Source organism: Choloepus didactylus, chromosome 8 (assembly GCF_015220235.1).
Source record: "Choloepus didactylus isolate mChoDid1 chromosome 8, mChoDid1.pri, whole genome shotgun sequence".
Taxonomy (NCBI): Eukaryota; Metazoa; Chordata; class Mammalia; order Pilosa; family Megalonychidae; genus Choloepus; species Choloepus didactylus.
This window is the reverse complement of record NC_051314.1, coordinates 110,858,978-110,881,214: the sequence shown is the minus strand read 5'-3', so window position 1 is coordinate 110,881,214 and position 22,237 is coordinate 110,858,978. Positions and strand designations below refer to the sequence as shown.

At 37.4% G+C, this 22,237-nt stretch overlaps 1 protein-coding gene across 2 annotated transcripts in view; it reads right to left on the bottom strand.

Moving 5' to 3' along the window:
- The window catches only part of ST8SIA1 (ST8 alpha-N-acetyl-neuraminide alpha-2,8-sialyltransferase 1), a 183,400-nt gene that overhangs the window by 72,371 nt on the left and 88,792 nt on the right, over positions 1-22,237 (bottom strand). The window lies entirely within an intron of this gene.

Here is a 22,237-nt window from a genome sequence, read left to right as displayed (position 1 = left end):
TTCAGGCAACCAGTCACTCACTGAACAAATGTTTCTGAATATATCCTGTGCTAACTGTTGGAGATACAAGGATAAGACGTCACAGGACTCAGAATTCACAATTTGGGATGTGAAGAGACAGAGGGGTGTGGAAAGTGTGAGAATATATACTTATATAACAAACTCTAATGTGATGTTGAAATATCTGTAGAAGCAGCATGCACCAAAAGCTACGGGGAACCCCACAGAGGAGGGAAAAGGCATTGCTGCCAAGCAGACTCAGGGAAAGCTTTCCCACATGAGATGAATCTTCAAGTTAAGACTAGGATTTTGCCAGGCAGAGAAAGCAGCATAAGCAAAGGCACAAAAGTATGAGAACAAATGCTGTATTTATGAGCAAATGAACACTCTGGGTGGGTCCGTCTAGAACTTAGGAGGACTAAGAGATAAGTGATGTCTGTCGAACCAGACCACATGTGACTTAGTTCTGCAAACACTGAATTGGACTGCAAAGAAAATTTTCCGAGTACCTGGGTGTACTGTGAAGTGCTATTTATAGTACCCAGGAATATGGAAAACCAGCAATAGCTTCTGAAAGTGAAATGCATCATTCGGCTTCTTCCAGCTGGGTCAGCAAGAATCTCCAAGTATAGAATTTTCTGTATGCTGAAAACAATGCACAGCAGCTGGAATTCCTTGGAGGAAAGAACTTATATATCCATATGACCTTATATGTAATACATTTACATAACTGGCAGGAAAACTATAATACTGCTATTAAGTAGGCCAGCCTGGATGAAACTCCAGCTAATAAAACAGATTATACCAAGAGATTAAATGGAATAAATACATAAATTTACAATATAAGGGCTTCACATAGGCATAAAGTAAACCATTAAAAAAAAAATTCCAGGAAGTCTCTGTTTTCTTTGGTAGCTGTGGTAGGTACTTAATGCAGCATAAGAAGAGTTTTTCTGTTTCTTGATTTCTAATATGCAAAAGGAACAGCCAGAGTTATAGATATATTGTTGATAAAGATGCAGTATTCAAAGTGTGCTGTCTGAGCCAGTGACGGGTTAAGAATTCTCTGCGTTACCACAACAAAGACAAGCCTGATGAACTCCAGAGCAGGAGACAGACAGAGGGGACAGGTAAGGAGCAGCACCCTGACATGTCCAGGATGGCACGTGGCATTTTTCTCAGTCACTCTTGAGAGGAGGGTTTGGAATCAACACTAGAAATACATTATTTGCAGCTATAATTTATTAGATGTAGATGTAAGTATTTATGCTCAAGTTAGCTGTTCATTTATTCTACGAGTACTGACTAAGTGCCTACTATGTACCAGGCACTGTCCTGGGTGATGAGGACACAAGTAAAAATCCTTGTTTCCAATGGAGCTTTCATTTTTATGGGGGAAACAAAAAATAAATAAGGTATGTCAGACTCATATTATACTATGATTTAGAAACACTAGAATGATACTATAGAGACAAATAAAACATTGGTATGAGAGGATCAGGCAAAATCAGGGAATGCTTTTGGGGAGGAATTGCAATTTAAAATAGGGTGTTTGGAGGACTCAAAGGAGACACGTCTCTCGGTTTGGCAGGGCTTCTATAACCAAGTACCACAGACTGGTTGGCTCAAACAACAAGAATTCATTGTCTCACAGTTTTGGAGGCTAGAAGTCCAAAATCAAGGTGTCTGCAGGACCATGCTTTCTCTGAAGTCTGCAGTGTTCTAGTGGTGGCTTGCTGGCAATCTTTAACACAGTCTCTGCCTCAGTGTCTCCATCTGTCTTCTACTGTGTCCAAATTTCCTCTGTCTATAAGGACTCCAGTCATACCGGATTAAGGTCCACTCTGATTCAGTTTGGCCTCACCTTAACTAATAACATCTTCAAAGATCCTATTTACAAATGTGTTCAGACCCACATGACCAGGAGTTAGGACTTGAACATGGACAAAAGTCACCAGACCTCCCCAGGCTGGGGGAAAGAACGTACAAATGGTATCAAAACAAAGCATTAAAACTCCCATCCCCTGATCACTGTCAATAACAAATCTCCACACCCCTGTGTCACAGACCCAGCCGAAACTCTATCCTCACATCCTATGAAATGTCTTTGTCCTAACCCTTATAAACCACCCCCTTTGCAGAGTGCTAACTTCCATCGTTCCCAGCTGACCACTGTGGAACCATCTCTTCTGACTATAAGTCCTGTTAAACTCATGTCTAATTCCCTGCATGGCATGTTCTTCAGTCTTGGGGCTGAGCTGGGTTGGAACATGTGGGTACAAACACTGCCTCTTAACTTCCTAATTGTGGGATTGTGGAGCAAGCTGTCAATGCCACTCAATTCCACTTACTGTTTTTAAAAAGGGGATAATATTGCATCAGATTATCTGAGAGTCTATGAGATAATGTATGTAAAGCATCTAGCCAAGCCAATGGCATGAGACTCAACTCATCTTCCTTCCCTTCTTTTTTTCATTCCTTTCCTCCTTTAAGCAGTGTTCACTGATACCTTCAAGTCATAAAATGCCTATATTTCATGGGCATCAAAAAGCAGAGATTTATCTAACTCTATCTTAACTACGAATGATTTCATCAGGAGCAAATTTAATGATTATAGACATGCACTATAAAACTCCAAACACAACCACTAGTGTCTGGGGGTGGGGGTGGGGCATTTCCTATTTGTTTTTGGATAATACTTGTTTGCTACTTATTCATTTGGTTAACTGCTAGCTCTCATACAATCGATTTCATTACTTTTGCTTTCATTTCATTTCTGCAAATATTTATTGAGTGCCTGAGTACACTCTTAGAGGAATTGATAATACATCACTGAAAAATAACAGCAAAGTTTATATATGTACACACACACACACACACACACATATATATATAAAGAAAAGATTTATTGAAAAATACTGTGGAATTTTTTTAGCTAATTCAGATAACACAGTTATTATTTTATTTTAGACACAGAATATCTCACCTTGGCAATGGCCAATGCTTTCCAGAAAGATGTATGAACTGGCATGTCCTTTTCTGGGTATACCACATATAAAGAACCTTTGGTCACCCATTTCCATATCAATATTATGATTGTGTTTTGATTGGTTTTGTTGGAGAAGAAGCAAGGAATGTTTTCATTAAGGCACTGCATCCATTCTTTTCAAATGTATCTCCTTGTACGCATGCAAGAAAATATCTACTATAATATACTACAAAACTCCTGACAACCTTAAAAATACATTACTCTAAATGAAAGGATGGATATGGCAGTTTAACTATAGGGATTAGCTCAAAATATTTTTCAATTCTTGCTCAGCCACTGACTCATCCATTTTTTTTTTCCAAATTTTTCCACCTATCTTTGTTCCACCTAATAATGGTCATCTTCTAATGTACTTCACTTTCTCTCAAGGAAAAAGTCAGGATCAAGCAATAAACGATAGTAACTGTAAACAACTGTTTAGAACACCCAGTGCATAACAACACTATTATATTAGCCATCTGGATTCAGATTCTGATTTGCCAGGCTCCCAACCTCTCAGTGTCTCACTGGAAGCTGAGCATGATAATAACTTTCTGATCTTTTTGCCAGTATGATAATGAACATCAAAATAAAGTAATATGTTGAACATCAGCAAACTTTAAAGTTCTATATAAATATAAGCTATTAGTATGTTATTATAAACTAAAAAATTAAATTCTCTGGGAAAAATCATTATATTGTTTGAAAACTATAATATGTCATCTATCTCTGCATGAGATATTTTCAATTTCAATGATTTATATCGATTTTGAGCGAAATATTATTTTTGATTACTGGTACTTTAACGGTATATGCATTACTTCTACCAATCAATGAGTTTTCTAAAATATACATTTTTGCATGAATCATTGAGGGTACTATACTTTTTTGTTTACCATTGAACTTGTTTGTTCAATAAGTTAATTATTTAATCAGCAGATATTCATTGAGCATCTAATCTACTACCAGCAGTACTAGACCTAAAGTGGTATTTCCTTAATGTCCAAGTGGATATACAATTTAATATTCAAACTTGATAAACAAACAAATATAAGACAGTGCCACTGCTCTCATATCTAATAAAGCTGTATCAGAATCTTGCTTCTGAGATAATTCCATAGCCTATGCCACCCAGGCCTCTTTTTAAAAAGCCCTAATACCTAACTTCCCTTTTCATTCAACAACTGTTCCGGATGCTGACATTCTAAAAGGAAATACAGAATTTAACAAATGTGATAGGAAAGTGCAGAATGCTATAGGTTAGGGAAAACCTCTCTGAGGAAGTGACATTTAATCTGAGATCTTAAGATTTTAGATATAACAAAATAGTTGAGATTTCTGGTCTGTTAGATAATCTTAGGAAGGTTCAATTAAAAAGCAAGCAAAAATTAGGGTCTTTGACATCTTGTAGCATGAATGAGGGTGAAAAGACTTGTTGAAGACTAGAAGACTTTTTCAGAAACAACTACAAATGCCAACTGCAAAAGTATCTCTGGCTGATAATATGACTTCTGGAAAAAATGCTGTTAAAATACTAAAGCATTTAAACCCTGTTGACACCACAGCATCCCAAAATGGTTTTTTAATTAAGTAAACGAGGCATCAATTCACGCGAGCCATTTCCAAAGCCAGATATCTCCTCTTCCTCCCCTGCATGTGTAATCCACACAAGACAAAGCACAATGAGCCAGTGAGCTTTGCCCGGCCCACTACTCCAGCCGAGCCCTTGATCACAGGTACGAGATCCTGCCGCATCTACTCATCCTCCATCCAGCAGACATAACTATTTTCTTGAATGGTAATTACACTATCTCTGTGAACAACCGAGTTCACCACAATAAATCCTAATTGTTTTAGCATTTGAGCTTGCCTTAGAGAGGTGGCGGGGAGGAAGGCAGGAGGTACATGGGGAGAAAAGAAAATATAAACCAGCCAGTAGATAGAGAACTGGATTAAACGATGCTGTGGTAACTATTTTCACAGGAGTATGCAGCATTTTATTAGGAGCATCTCTGACTACAAATTAAGTTATAATAGTCTATGAGAGAGGCCACTTTTGAGGCGTATCTACATTTTAAAAATTAGCATCATGCATTGATGTAACATCGGAATCTAAGAATAAAAGATGTTCCATAAAACCACTACAGGGCAGGACCAGAGATTAGGAGGAAAACTGTAATGTCCCTTACATTTAAGTTACAAAAACAACTCACTTAAATCTAGGCCTTTTGGCAACCTCAGGAGGCCAAAAAGTTTGGAATCCTAAAAGCAACGGACTATGAAGCCCTGAGAGAAACGACCTAATCTCTGAACAAAAGGAGGCTCTGAGGCTCCAGGGTTTACGAGAACTGAGTAACCAATTGCATCAGATTAAGCAGAGTACTGACCAATTAAATATCCTGAATTTGAAGAATTTATCTAAGCAACACTCATATTTTAAAATATTCTCTTGCTTTTGAAGATGTGAACAAAAGACCCAATTGTTTTTAATTTAGTATAGGATATATCCAATTATTATAACTCTCACCATACTCCATTTCTTCAACATAAGTTTCTTCGATAATGTGAATAATTTTTGCACCTACCTTGCTCTTGATTCTTCGATCTCTCATTTCCTTCTACCACTCCTTAGTTCCTGTCTTACCTGCAGCCTACAATCATTACCTTGTTGCTATTGTAATGGGGGGATGTCATAAATATTTCTGAATAAACACTTCAATAACTTAAAAAAAAATGAGGATACTCTACCTAAGTTTTGCTGATTTTGTTACCCATGTAATTTTATGCTGATATTCTTAACTAAGAGTTGACACTTTCCATTTTCACATTTCACAATAGAAAGGAAAATTGCTTCCCCCATCCCACTGCACTACTCCCCTCCAAACTCTTTTCTTTTTGAAAGGAAGGGGGAGCAAGTCAACATTGTCATATAATTGCATTTTAAAGCTAGAAAAATTATGGGGCCATCCAGCATTTAGAACACCTCCACATGCCACTAATAAGAAGAGGAATCGATATCAACCTGAGATGTGGGTCTGGAATCCTATTAGAAAAGCAGAGACTTTGATTTGCAAACCTCAGAGTGGCCTGAAAGGCCACTGCCATCTGCTCTCAGTCACCATGCCAAATATAGACTTGCCCTTATTGATGAAAAATTCCAGTTCTTTGTCCATAAGAGCATCAACTCACACATCTAATTATACTCCAGACCCACTCATTTCATTGTACCCTCATCCACATAGCCATATGGACTCCCACATATAATTATGCTTCACCCACACACATAATTTAATTTCTTGCCCATATATTAATTATATCCTCAACATAGGCATCCAAATGCAGCCCCCTGCCACACATCTAATTACAGTCCCCCTCTTATGAATATAATTATACCGTTCAGCCACCCATCTAATTATGCTCTCCTTGACATATTTAATTGCATTGCCCTGCTCAAGGACCTAATTACATTCTAACTAGTGCGTCAATTAAGCCCCCAACCCTCCAACAATATTCTTCAGATGCACATTTCTTTATGACTTCAACTAAGTATTGGCAATTTCCCACAGTCAAATTTCTAATAAGCAAGGTGCCCAGCTCAACAGGCAAAATAGTGGCAAGAAGCAGCTGAATCAAAAGCCAATTTAGTATTTTCCAATAAATAAGCTAACATGCATTTGCTTTTTAGGTCATTTAACTAGACACTTAGAAGTTTAAATCAAAATTTCAGCTGTTTTCTTATTTTGCATGTATAAGCATTTTTATAATTAAAATATCTGTGATTAATTTACATAAGAGAAAAATGCACCACATTAGAGATATTTAATGATGAAATCCATTAAAAAACATTACCCAAAACTTTGCCAGGAGATTTATATTTATAAATACTAATTACAGAATATTTGCACATCCATATCAAAGAAATTTAAGTTTTTCAACTTATATGAAAACAAATTTCCAGAAAGCTGCTGCTGAGATTTGTATTCCCCATTCTACTAATAAAATTGTGATTTAAAAAAGTTCAAATTCAATATTTGTGCTTTCTACAACAGGATGGCTCTTTGGAAATTGAGTGATGTGACTATTTATACACTGAATACTATTGCCCATTAAAAATCTGGGCTCAATCCATTATAAAGAAATAACACTTAGGCATTCCAAGGAGTAGTTTGTATTTTTTTTACATGTGATCAGTTATTCTGGGTACAAACCCTGAAAGCCAAATATCAGTTCACAAGGCCAATATTGGTTAATTGAAACTTTGAACTGATAGTGATTTTGGCCCATGGGACCCGAATACCAAAGCAATGACATAGGCTGTGCCTATAGTTTAGGCCAGAAGTTGGCCATATTTCAAGTCCTCAAAACTATTTTTGCATTTGTTTTATGATGGCAAAGAAATAAAATATAAAGGGCTTGAACAACACTTCCAAGTGACCAGTGGTGCTTAGTAGTGGAGCAGAAAATGAAAGCAGAAGTAGCAGTACCTAAACCTTATGCCACTGCTAGACATTGAATTCTCAACCCCATAGTAGGAATTGCCACTACAGACAATGCATCTACCTGTTCATGAGCATCCTCTACAGCCTGCCTGCCTGCATCCAAATCCTGGCTTTGTCATCTCCCCTATGACTAGCAGCAAGTTATATAACCTTAATGTCTTAGTCCTCTTATCTGTAATAATAGCATGAACCTAGTAGACTTGTTGTGAGGATTGAATGAGCTTATGTTTGGCACAATGTAAGTGATCGAAAATTGCTATTTTTGTTTTAAATGGGCCAACATTTTCTCAGCAATCTTGGAGTCATTTTTGCTCGTCTCTCTCTTAACATCACCCCAACAACTACTTCTGCAGAGGCTCTTGTATTCTTCCCCTCCTTCACCTCAGCATATATTTTAGTTTCCCAGCTGCTAACACAAGTACCATAAAGCAGTTGGCTTAAACAACAGGAATTTATTGGCTCATGGTTTGGAGAAAAGGAGAAGTCCAAAATCGAGGCATCAGCAAGGTGATGCTTTCTCCCTGAAGACTGCGGTATTCCAGGCTGGCTGCCAGAGATCTTGGTCCTTGGCTTTTGTGTCTCATAACAAGGCACATGGTGGCATCTTCTTCTTTCTCTTCTGGGTTCCACTGACTTCCAGTTTCTTGCTTCCTCTGTGGCTTCTCCCTCCTTCAGACTTTCACACTGCTTATTAAGGACTCCGGCAATCAGGATTAAAGCCTAACTTGATCCAGTTGGGACACACCTTAACAGAAGCAACATCTTGCAAGATCTTATTTATGATGGATCCACATGCACCAGAATGTGGACCAAGACCAAGAATATGCCCAAACTGGGGTACCCAATTAAATCCATCCAGTGTAAATGTCAAAAAACGGCTTAGTGCTATTAGTCTGCTTCTAGTTCTTGCCTATCAGTCCATCCTTCACTCTCATATCCCAGTTATTGTTCTAAAACAAAGGCTGCTGCAAATCACTCTCCTACCATAATTCTCCTTGCCCATAGGCAAAACATTTGGGATCTTTTTGGAGGCACTCAAGGACCATCAACACCTCAAACTACCTGTTCACTCTTCTCTCACCATATCACATCATCACACCATTTATCCACACACCAAATATTCCCTCCACGTCATTTACATGTATTTCGCCAAACACAGATTGAATTACTTGTCTCCCTGCCTTTTAAAAAAATCTTTAAAACATATACTCCCACTTCCCCCAGGTATCCTCTAATCTGCTTTCTATCTCTTCAGCTTTCCTATTTCTAGACATCTCTTACAAGTGATTCATATTTATCCTTATGTGACTTGCTTATTTCACTGAGTACAATGTTTTCAAGGTTCTACTATGTTGCAGCATGTCTCATAACCTTTTTTATTATTCTTATTTTTAACTAAAAAATTTTTTTATTAGAGAAGTTGTGAGTTTATGGAACAATCATCCATAAAATACAGGATTCCCATACCACCCCATCACTTTGTGTTGGTGTGGAACATTAGTTACAATTGATTATAGCACTTTTTTATAATTGTACTATTTATTTTAACAGTAGTTACCTTTTCCTTCAATGCACAAAAGTTTTTCATTTTGACAAAACTAAAATTATCTATTGTATTTTTAGTTGCTCATGCTTTTGGTGTCATTTCTAAGAATTCATTGCTGAATCCCAAGTTATGAAAATTTACCCCTAGGAGTTTTCTAGTTTAATCTCTTATATTTAGGTCCTTGATCCATTTTGAGTTGATTTTTGTATATGGTGTGAGATAAGGGTTTAACTTCATTATTCCGAATATGGATGGATATCCACTTCCCAACATCATTTGCTAAAGAGACTTGTTCTTTCACCATTGTATGTACTTAGCACGCTTATCAAAACTCAACTGGCCATAGATGTCTGGGTCTATTTCTGGACTTTAAACTGTTCCATTTATCTGTCTTTATTCCAGTATCACACTCTTTTGATTAATACAGCTTTGCAGTACAATTTTAAATTTGGAAGTATGAGTCCTCCAACTTCATTCTTCTTCTTCAAAATTGTTTTGGCTATTCTGGGGCCCTTGCAGTGCCATATGAATTGGAGGATTGCTTTTTCTATTTCTGAAAAAAATGGCTCCTTGAATTTTGATAGGGATTACATTGAATCTTTATATTGCTTTCTAAAATATTGACATAGTGACAATATTTATTCTTCCAACCTATGAACATGGGATGCCTTGCCATTTATTTAGGACTTCCTTAATTTCTTTTAGCAGCATTTTGTAGTTGCTGAGTACAAGTTTTTTTGTAACCTGGGCTAAACATACTCCTAGATATTTTATTTTTTGGATGCTATTATAAATGGAATTTTCTTAATTTCTTCCTCAAGTTCTTATTGCTAGCTTATAGGAACAATTTGATCTTTATATGCTGATCTTGTACCCAGAGACTTTATTGCACTTTTTTAGCTCTAATAGTTTTTCTGTGGATTCCTTTGGATTTTCTCTCTGGAACATCATGTTGTCTGTAAATAGAGGTATTTTTACTTCTTACTTTCCAATTTGGATACCATTAGTTTCTTTTTCTGACCTAATTGCTCTGGCAAGAAGTTCCAGTATATTATTGAATAGCACTGGCGAAAGCTGTCATCCTGGTCTTCTTCCTGATCTTAGGGGGAAACTTTAAGTCTTTCACCATTGAATATGATGTTAGCCATGGATTTTTCATACATGGCCTTTACCATGCTGAAAAAGATTCCTTCTATTTTACTTTTCTCAGTGTTTTTAGTAAAAAAACAATGCTGGCTGGGTATCTGTGTGACACCTGCAACTCAGAGCTACAGCTCGGCATATATGAATGTCAGTATTAATGCATACAGCAACTGTTAAAAAAAAAAAAAAAAGCTGAAAAAGAGCCCAGACTTCAATTAGAGATATGAATGAAGCAGATCTGGTTAAGACTAGGGCAAATTGGGCCAAAGGGTAAAGGTTGAAACTGACTGGGTATTAAAACTTCAACTTCCATGTGAGACCAAGGGAAGAGATGTGTATTTGGTGTAGGATTTATATTTTCTAAACAATATACCTTCTACAGTCAGTTTGTTCAAACACCACAATTACATGGAAATTTGAATAGAAAGTGAGATATGGTAGGTCTGTAAAGGTTAGAGTAAAACAGCAACACATCCCAAAGTTATTTGGACGGAGAATAAAAATATATATTCGGGGCCTACCTGAGGAGCTGGGGGAGGATGTGGAGGTGTTGGACTTCCTCACCTGGATTGTTGCTAATGTTCTCACGAACATTGGGGACTGACAGCTTGACATGCTGAGCCCTCTGTCTTGGGGTTTGCCCCTGTGAAGTTTGTTGCTGCAGGGGAAAGGCTAGACCTGCTTGTAATTGTGCCTAAGAGTCTCCCCCAGAGGGCCTCTTTGTTCTCAGATGTGGCCCTCTCTCTCTCTCTTTAACTCAGCCACCTTGGCGGGTGATCTTGCTGCCCTCCCCGCTACATGGGATCTGACTCCCAGGGTGTTAAGTCTCCCTGGCAACGCAGGGTATGACTCCCAGGGATGAATCTGGACCCGGCATCATGGGATTGAGAACATCTTCTTGACCAAAAGGGGGATGCAAAATGAAAGAAAATAAAGCTTCAGCGGTTGAGAGATTTCAAATGGAGTCAAGAGGTCACTATGGTGGACATTCTTACATACTATATAGATAACACTTTTTAGGTTTTAATGTATTGGAATAGCTAGAAGTAAATACCTGAAACTACCAAACTGCAACCCAGTAGCCTTGACGCTTGAAGACAATTGTATAACAATATAGCTTACAAGGGGTGACAGTGTGATTGTGAAAACCTTGTGGATCGTACCCCTTTATCCACTATATGGACGGATGAGTAGAAAAATGGGGACAAAAACTAAATGAAAAATAGGGTGGGATGGGGGGGATGATTTGGGTGTTCTTTTTTATTTTTATTTTTTATTCTTATTCTGATTCTTTCTGGTATAAGGAAAATGTTCAAAAATAGACTGGGGTGATGAATGCACAACTATATGATGGTACTGAGAACAGCTGATTATACACCATGGATGACTGTATGGTATGTGAATATATCTCAATAAAACTGAATTTAAAAAAAAAAACAGTGCTGGGTTTTGTCAAATGCCTAATCTGTATGTATTGAAACAATTATGTGTGTTTTCCCCCTTCATTCTACTTATGTAGTGTATTGCGTTGATTGATTTTCTTGTTGAAATAACTTTACATTACTGGGGAAAATCCCACTTGGTTATGGTGTATAATTTCTGTGGTATTTTTCTTTTTTTAGAGAAGTTGTGGGTTTACTGAACAATCACGCATAAATACAGGATTCCCATTTACCACCCCATCATCAACACCTTGCATTGGTGTGCAACATTTGTTACAATTGATAACAGCACATTTTGATTAATATACTATAGATGGTTTAACTTAGGGTTCACAGTTTGTGTGGTGTAGTACCATGGATTTATTTAAATTTCTATTCTGTTACCATAACATACAATCAAATTTCCCCTATGTTCTAGTTTGCTAATGCTGCCAGAATGAAAAACACCTGAAATGGATTGGCTTTTATAAAAGGGGGTTTATTTGGTTACACAGTTACCGTCTTAAAGCCATAAAGTGTCCAAGGTAATGCATCAACAATTGGGTACCTTCATTGGAAGACGGCCAATGACATCCAGAAAACCTCTGTTAGCTGGGAAGGCACGTGGCCAGCGTCTGCTTCAAGTTCTGGTTTCAAAATGGCTTTCTCCCAGGATGTTCCTCTCTAGGCTTCAGCTCCTCAAAAATGTCACTCTTAGTTGCTCTTGGGGCATCTATCCTCTCTTAGCTTCTCTGGAGCAAAAGTCTGCCTTCAAAGGCCATCTCCAAAATGTCTCTGTAAGCTGAAGCTCCTCTCTCAGTTCCAGTGCATTCTTCAAAGTGTCCCTTTTTGCTGTAGCTTCTCTTCAAAATATCACTCTCAGCTGCACTGCATTCCTTCTGTTTGTCAACTCATTTACATGGCTCCAGTGATTTAATTTAGACTCACCCTGAATGGGTGGGGCAATACCTCCATGGAAATCATCCAATCAGAGTCATCACCCACAATTGGGTAGGGCACATCTCCATGGAAACACCCTAATCCAAATGTTTGAACGTAATCCCCACTAATATGTCTGTCCCCACAAGATTGCATCAAAGAAAGAACATGGCTTTTTCTGGGGGACATAATATATACAAACTGGTACATCCTATTAATCATATTTAGATATATATGTCAGTGCTATAATTGCATTCACAATGTTGTGCTACAATTAACAATATGCATTACCAAACATTTCCATCATTCCAATTAGGAAATTTGTACATATTAAGCCTAAACTTCCCATTCCCTGTCCCCACCCTGTACCCTGGTAGCCCATATTCTAGAATTCTGATTCTAAGAACTTGCTTACACTAATTTTTTCAAATCAGTAAGATCATAGAATATTTGTCCTTTTGTGTATGGCTTATTTCTCTCAATATAATGTCTTCAAGGTTCATCCATGTTGTCACATGTATCAGGTCTTTATTCCTTTTTACAGGTGAATAATATTCCACTGTATGTAAATACCACATATTAGTTGTCCATTCATTGGTTGAAGGACACTTGGGTTGCTTCCATCTTTTGACAATTTTGAATAATGCCTTTATGAACTTTGGTGTGCAAATATTTGTTCAAACCCCTGCTTTCAATTCTTTAGGTATATACCTACTAGAAGGATTCTGGATCATATATATTATTATACTTAGCTTTCTATGGAACTGCAAAACTGTCTTCCACAATGGCTGCACAATTTTACACTGCCACCAGCAATGAATGAGTGTTGCTATTTCTTTGCATCGTCTCTAACACTGGTTATTTTCCAGGTTTTAATACCAGCCACTCTAATTGATGGGAAATGGTATCTCATTGTGGTTTGACTTGCATTTCCCTGATGTCTAATGATGTTGAGCATCTTTTCATGTTCTTTCTGGCCATTTGAAGAAATGTCTGTTCAAGTCGTTTGGTTATTATTTAATTGGGCTGTTTATCTTTTTGTTAAATTGAAAGATTTCTTTATATACACTGGATTTAAACCCTTATCAGATAGGTGGTTTCCAAATATTTTCTGTTGGCCAGAAAACATTTCATTTTTGATTTTCATTATTTGTATCCTTTCTCATTTTTAATTTGTCAATCTAGGTAATGGTTTGTCAATTTTATTGATCTTTTCGAAGAACCAACTTTTGGTTTTGTTGAGTCTCTCTTTTTGGCTTCACCCTCTATTCGGTGTTTGAAGTCAGCAGGCCTTTTTCTCAGTCTGTCTGCCTCTATTGTTTTTTGTACTCCTTTCATGGTCTCAAGCTGCTTTTGCCTGGAGGGCAAATTCTGGGAGGAAGGGCACCTCAGAAAGGACTTTCCCAAGTCCATCTTTCCCAGCCAAAACAGGGCCAGGGACCTGTGAAGGTGGTGCATTTTGGCTCCAAAGCACCCTGGGTACAGGATCAGTAAGGACACCAGGGGTATCTCCAATGGCTCCCCAGAACTGAGCTTTCCTGGTCTGCCCAGCAAATATAGCCCTTCAGCTAACTGTCCCCCATAGCCCTGAGTAAATAATGCATCTTTAACTTGCCACTGCCTCTACAATGTCTACTGCAGCTTTTGTTGGGCAGGTTGAAACAACAGCTGCTCTCAGAGCCAGGCCCCAGTGATTTGAATTTGCTAATCAAAAGCCATAATCAATGATTGGCCATGCCCACCCCTATTCCTGGGGAAGAGGATATTCATGTCCCTTTCTCTTACCAGTGAGGCAGTCAGGGACCATACCTATGGCAGCCAGCATTGAGAGTAGGGAATGGGAGCTAGTAGCCACCATGTGGAGAGAGGAACTTATTGTTCTTTACTGTTATTTATCAATCTCTTCCTCCTGCTCTTCCCTGGATGCTGTACAGTATTCTTCTGGCCTCTGGAGTTTCATAATAGTGGTTTCAGACAGTTCCTGCCTTTTTATTAATCAGTTTGGTCAAAGGACTGAGACCTGCAGCTCTGTCCTCTGCCATCTTCCCTTGAAATCCTGTGTATAATCTTTTTAACATGCCACTGGGTTTCGTTTGCTAGTATTTGGTTAAGGATTTTTGCATGTATTTTCATAAGGGAAATTGGTATGTAATTTTGTAATTTTCTTTTTTGTGATGTCATCATCAGGCTTTGGTATCAGAGTAATGCTGGCCTCATAGAGTGAATTAAGAAGAGTTCCTTCCTCTTGAATTCTTTGGAAGAGTCTGTGAAGGAGTGATGTTAATTCTTTAAATGTTTGATAGAATTCACTATGAAGCCATCTGTTTTTTCCATTTATGTACTTTTTATAGGTTTGTTAAAGTTTTCTTTAACCATTGCAATAACTGGTCTATTTCTAGGAATTTTTCCATTTCTTCTAGATTATCTATTATGTTAGCATACAATTGTTCATATTATTTTCTTATAATTCTTTTTATTTCTGTAAGATCAGTAGTGATTTCACAACTTTCTTTTAAATTTTAGTTATCTTTGTCTTTTCTCCTTTGTTCTTTGTCAATCTTGCTAAAGATTTATCAATTTCATATTTTTCAAAGAACCAAATTTTGTTTATTCTCTGAATTTTTTTTCTATTCTCTATTTAATCTATCCTTTCTCTAATCTTTGTTATTTCCTTTCATTTTATTTTGTTCTTTCCTTTCTTCTGCTAACTTTAGGTTTACTTTGCTCTTGTTTTTCTAGTTCCTCAAGATGTAAAGTGGGTTATTAATTTGAGCTTTTCTTCTTTTTTAATATAGATATTTATAGCTGTAAATTTCTGTCTGAGCACTGCCTTTGCTGCATCCCATAAGTTTTGGTCTTTGCTTTCATTTCCTCTAGGTATTTTCTAATTTCCCTTGCAAATTATTTTTTAGCCCATTGTTTGTTTAAGCGTATGCCATTTATTTTCCACATATTTGTAAATTTTCCAGTTTTCCTTGTTATTGATTTTAGCTTCTTTCCATTGTTGTTGTTGAAGTTACTTGTATGATTTCAATATTTTTAAATTTGAGACTTCTTGTGTGCCCTAACATATGTCTATTCTAGAGAATGATTCATGTGACATGAAAAGAAGTGTATTCTGCAGTTGTTGGGTGAATCATTGTATTTATCTGTTAGATCTAGTTGGTTTATAGTGTTGTTCAAGTCCTCTGTTTCCTTATTGATCTGCTGTCCAGGATTAAAATTATGTATTGAAATCTCTGTTATTTTATTTTATTTTATTTATTTATTTATTTATTTTTTTTTTTGAGAATTAAAATTATTTTTATTATCCATAGATAACCAATATAACATTTTGGTATCTTTCTTTCAGACTTCGCTTTTTCATTAATTTGGGTTAATAATGTATAAATAGTCTTCATTCTGCTTTTCCACATATTAAGTCTAGAGTGTTTCCTTGTATTGTTAATTTGTAAATTGATGGCTTGTAAAGGCTTTCAGGTGTTCCATTTTACATAAGCACCATAATTTATTTCATCAATCCCTACTGTTGGACATTCAACTTATTTCTGGTTATTTAGGTATCACAAAATCAGAAATAGCCATTTAAATATTTCTGAAAACTTTTTTAAAATCAACTGTGGTTTATTAAAGTAATGGAATTTTGAGGCAATAAGTTTTACAGCAATGAAAACAAACAACTGACAACTGCATGCAACAACATGGATCCATCTCACAAACATAATTGCTTCCATTTACATAAAGTTCAAAAACAGGCAAGGCTGTTAGATGATGATAGAAGTTGGGATTATGATTACCCTGATGGGAGCTGAGGTATAAAATGACTGGGAGGGGGCAGGAAGGGTTCTATAATGCTGGTAATACTCTGTTTCATGATCTGGGTATAGTTACCTGGGTCTCTTTGCTTTGTGAGCATTAATTGAGGTGTATACTTATGCTCCTTTTGTATTTATACTATAATGCATCAAAATTTTATTTCAGAGGGACAATGGTAGATGACAAAGAGTCTGACAAGAGAACAGTCTTGACATTTTTGTGATATCCTATTCTCAGTTGAGCCTACCACTATTGGGCAAAATAGTCAATAGGGTTAAATTAAACAACAACTTCGGTGCAGATGAAGGACAAAGCAAGAGGTAGTTCTGATGCTTACGGTAGCTTGGAGAACTAGAAAGGATTTTATGTAGTATAAAAATGCAACTTCCATTAAATAAGTGAGGGCGCAGTCATACAATGGAATTAAATTATTTTAAAGAAAACACTGTGAGCCTGTTACTGGAAAAGTGAGTATGTAAGGTACAGAATACTGTTGTTCTCCTGTTCATGTAAAACTAAAAGGGGACATATGTGCTTACGGTGGATTTTGGAAAGGAATTTGGAGGTCTTAGTGAAGGAGCGTTCATTTTACGGTTTGGATATTGATTTTACCGTAATTTATATTACTAGATTATATGTGTATGTGTATGTGTGTGTATATATATGTATATGTGTGTGTGTGTATAACATCATACAAAAAATAGATGAGAAAAAAATAACTTGGGGAGTTGAAGATGACTGGGGCATGTAGGGACCAGGGAAAAGGTTGGAAAATGCAACTGAGATAGTCTATAAAGACAGACACCATCAATTCCTTCTCTCCCTGATGCAACTGATAGATACTAATTTCCGCCAACACTTTGAAGTGGGGATGACTTCAAAGACTTGCCTGACCAATAGAAGGTGGCTAAAATGAAATTCTGGGACTTCTGAGGCTACCTCATAAGGAATCTTGCAGTTCCCACCTTGGTCTGTGGGAATGCTCTTTCTCAAAATTCACCGATCATACTGTGAGAAGAATAAACCAAATGGAGAAGTCCAGTGTAGTCACGGAAGCCCACGGCCTGAGCTGAGTTCCCAGAAATCAACCAGCATTAACTGTCTGCTCTGTGAGAGGGCCAGCTTTGATGTCCAAGTCTTCAGGTGACTCCAGAACCAGAAGATATATTATTGCACCTTCAAGAGGGAACCCAATCAAGAACTGCCCAGCTGAGCCCAGTTAAATCCTGGAACTCTGATATGATCCAATGGACCAATGGAGACTCAGTAGGAAGTATACCTTTATTGCTAGAGACAGTCCAGGATCAGCAAAATTGGTAGTTAACTCTCAGCACAAATCATACCTTTTGTGGGGAAAATAAAAACTTGATTTCAAGAAGGCTTGAAGTTCATACATTTTTCTTGAATTAGATTCCTCCTTAATTATCCACAATGGAGTAATTATCAGCAGAATTGATGTAAGCAGTTAAGGAGATGCTTACTCATCCTTTTTGATTGTTGACTTTTCCCTTCTTTATTCCACTTGACTCTCTTCTCAGAGGAAAAGCTGCTGGCATCCAGGGTTCCTCTGTCACATGGGAAGGCACGTGGCGACGTCCGCTGGTCCTTCTCTCCTGGTTCTGGTTTCAATGACTCTCTCCAAATGTCTCTGGGCATTTTTCTCTGAGCATCTATGGGTCCTCTCTTAGCTTCTCCAGGGCAAACTCTGGATTTCTTCTCTTAGCTTCTTCTCTGAAAATTTTTTAAGATGAATTCCTAAATGTGGAATTACTGAGTAAAACATTAAAATAGACTCCCCTATGTTAAGGAGAATCCTTCCAGAAAGGTTTATATTCCCATTGTCAGTAAATGAGAGCACCAACTTCATAATAGTTTTATTGGGTCATATTTGTTAGATTTATTTATTTACTTATTTTTATTTTTATTTTTATTTTTTTTTATCTTCATTTTATTGAGATATATTCACATACCATGTAGCCATACAAAACAAATCGCAATTACGATTGTTCACAGTACCATTACATAGTTGTACATTCATCACCTAAATCAATCCCTGACACCTTCATTAGCACACACACAAAAATAACAAGAATAATAATTAGAGTGAAAAAGAGCAATTGAAGTAAAAAAGAACACTGGGTACCTTTGTCTGTTTGTTTCCTTCCCCTGTTTTTCTACTCATCCATCCATAAACTAGACAAAGTGGAGTGTGGTCCTTATGGCTTTCCCAATCCCATTGTCACCCCTCATAAGCTACATTTTTATACAACTGTCTTCAAGATTCATGGGTTCAGGGTTGTAGTTTGATAGTTTCAGGTATCCACCACCAGCTACCCCAATTCTTTAGAACCTAAAAAGGGTTGTCTAAAGTGTGCGTAAGAGTGCCCACCAGAGTGACCTCTCGGCTCCTTTTGGAATCTCTCTGCTACTGAAGCTTATTTCATTTCCTTTCACATCCCCCTTTTGGTCAAGAAGATGTTCTCCGTCCCACGATGCCAGGTCTACATTCCTCCCCGGGAATCATATTCCATGTTGCCAGGGAGATTCACTCCCCTGGGTGCCTGATCCCACGTAGGGGGGAGGGCAGTGATTTCACCTTTCAAGTTGGCTTAGCCAGAGAGAGAGGGCCACATCTGAGCAACAAAGAGGCATTCGGGAGGAGGCTCTTAGGCACAATTATAGGGAGGCCTAGCCTCTCCTTTGCAGCAACCATCTTCCCAAGGGTAAAACCTATGGTAGAGGGCTCACCCATCAAACCACCCATCCCCTATATCTGTGGTCATGTTAGCAACCATGGAGGTGGGGTAGGCAAATACCCCTGCATTCTCCACAGGCTCCTCAAGGGGGCACTACATCTTTTTTTCCTTGTTTTTCATTTTTTTTTTTTAACTTTCCCTTCTTTTTTAAATCAACTGTATGAAAAAAAAGTTAAAAAGAAAACAAACATACAATAAAAGAACATTTCAAAGAGACCATAACAAGGGAGTAAGAAAAAGACAACTAACCTAAGATAACTGCTTAACTTCCAACATGTTCCTACTTTACCCCAAGAAAGTTACCTAATATAGCAACATTTCTGTGAACTTGTTCCTACTATATCCATCAGAAATTAACAGACCATAATCCTTCCTGGGCATCCCCAGAACGTTAAATAGCTTATCTGTTCTTCTTGGATTATTGTTCCCCCTTCCTTAATTGCTCTCTATTGCTAGTTCCCCTACATTCTACATTATAAACCATTTGTTTTACATTTTTCAAAGTTCACATTAGTGGTAGCATATAATATTTCTCTTCTTGTGCCTGGCTTATTTTGCTCAGCATTATGTCTTCAAGGTTCATCCATGTTGTCATATGTTTCACGACATCGTTCCATCTTACTGCCGTGTAGTATTCCATCGTGTGTATATACCACATTTTATTTATCCACTCATCTATTGAAGGACATTTGGGTTGTTTCCATCTCTTGGCAATTGTGAATAATGCTGCTATGAACATTGGCGTGCAGATATCTGTTCGTGTCACTGCTTTCCGACCTTCCGGGTATATACCGAGAAGTGCAATCCCTGGATCGAATGGTAACTCTATTTCTAGTTTTCTAAGGAACTGCCAGACTGACTTCCAGAGTGGCTGAACCATTAAACAGTCCCACCAACAATGAATAAGAGTTCCAATTTCTCCACATCCCCTCCAGCATTTGTAGTTTCCTGTTTGTTTAATGGCAGCCATTCTAATCGGTGTTAGGTGGTATCTCCTTGTGGTCTTAATTTGGATCTCTCTAATAGCTAGTGAAGCTGAACATTTTTTCATGTGTTTCTTGGCCATTTGTATTTCCTCTTCAGAGAACTGTCTTTTCATATCTTTTGCCCATTTTATAATTGGGCTGTCTGTACTATTGTCATTGAGTTGTAGGATTTCTTTATATATGCAAGATTTCAGTCTGTCAGATACATGGTTTCCAAAATTTTTTTCCCGTTGAGTTGGCTGCCTCTTTACCTTTTTGAGAAATTCCTTTGAGGTGCAGAAACTTCTAAGCTTGAGGAGTTCCCATTTATCTATTTTTTCTTTTGTTGCTTGTGCTTTGGGTGTAAAGTCTAGGAAGTGGCTGCCTAATACAAGGTCTTGAAGATGTTTTCCTACATTATCTTCTAGGAGTTTTATGGTACTTTCTTTTATATTGAGATCTTTCATCCATTTTGAGTTAATTTTTGTGTAGGGGGTGAGGTAGGGGTCCTCTTTCATTCTTTTGTATATGGATATCCAACTCTCCCAGCCCCATTTGTTGAAAAGATCATTATGACTCAGTTCAGTGACTTTGGGGGCCTTATCAAAGATCAGTCGGCCATAGATCTGAGGGTCTATCTCTGAATTCTCAATTCGATTCCATTGATCTATATGTCTATCTTTGTGCCAGTACCATGCTGTTTTGGCAACTGTGGCTTTATAATAAGCTTCAAAGTCAGGGAGTGTAAGTCCTCCCACTTCGTTTTTCTTTTTTACAGTGTCTTTAGCAATTCGAGGCATCTTCCCTTTCCAAATAAATTTGATAACTAGCTTTTCCAAGTCTGCAAAGTAGGTTGTTGGAATTTTGATTGCGATTGCATTGAATCTGTAGATGAGTTTGGGTAGAATTGACATCTTAATGACATTTAGTCTTCCTATCCATGAACATGGAATATTTTTCCATCTTTTAAGGTCCCCTTCTATTTCTTTTAGTAGAGTTATGTAGTTTTCTTTGTATAGGTCTTTTACATCTTTGGTTAAGTTTATTCCTAGGTACTTGATTTTTTTAGTTGCTATTGAAAATGGTATCTTTTTCTTGAGTGTCTCTTCAGTTTGTTCTTTTCTAGCATACAGAAACATTACTGACTTATGTGCATTAATCTTGTATCCCGCTACTTTGCTTAATTTGTTTATTAGCTCTAGTAGCTGTATCGTCGATTTCTCAGGGTTTTCTAGATATAAGATCATATCATCTGCAAACAATGACAGTTTTACTTCTTATTTTCCAATTTGGATGCCTTTTATTTCTTTGTCTTGCCGGATTGCCCTGGCTAGCACTTCCAGCACAATGTTGAATAACAGTGGTGACAGCGGGCATCCTTGTCTTGTTCCTGATCTTAGAGGGAAGGCTTTCAGTCTCTCACCATTGAGTACTATGCTGGCTGTGGGTTTTTCATATATGCTCTTAATCATGTTGAGGAAGTTTCCTTCAATTCCTACCTTTTGAAGTGTTTTTATCAAAAACAGATGTTGGATTTTGTCAAATGCTTTTTCAGCATCTATTGAGATGATCAATTGATTTTTCCCTTTTGACATGTTAATGTGTTGTAATACATTGATTGATTTTCTTATGTTGAACCATCCTTGCATGCCTGGAATGAACCCCACTTGGTCATGGTGTATGATTTTTTTAATGTGTCTTTGGATTCGATTTGCAAGTATTTTGTTGAGGATTTTTGCATCTATATTCATTAGGGAGATTGGCCGGTAGTTTTCCTTTTTTGTAGCATCTTTGCCTGTTTTTGGTATTAGATTAATGTTAGCTTCATAAAATGAGTTAGGTAGTGTTCCATTTTCTTCAATGTTTTGAAAGAGTTTGAGTAAGATTGGTGTCAGTTCTTTCTGGAAAGTTTGGTGGAATTCCCCTGTGAAGCCATCTGGCCCTGGACATTTATTTGTGGGAAGATTTTTGATGACTGATTGGATCTCTTTGCTTGAGATGGGTCGGTTGAGGTCTTCTATTTCTTCTCTGGTCAGTCTAGGTTGTTCATATGTTTCCAGGAAATTGTCCATTTCCTCTACATTATCCAGTTTGTTGCCATACAGTTGTTCATAATATCCTCTT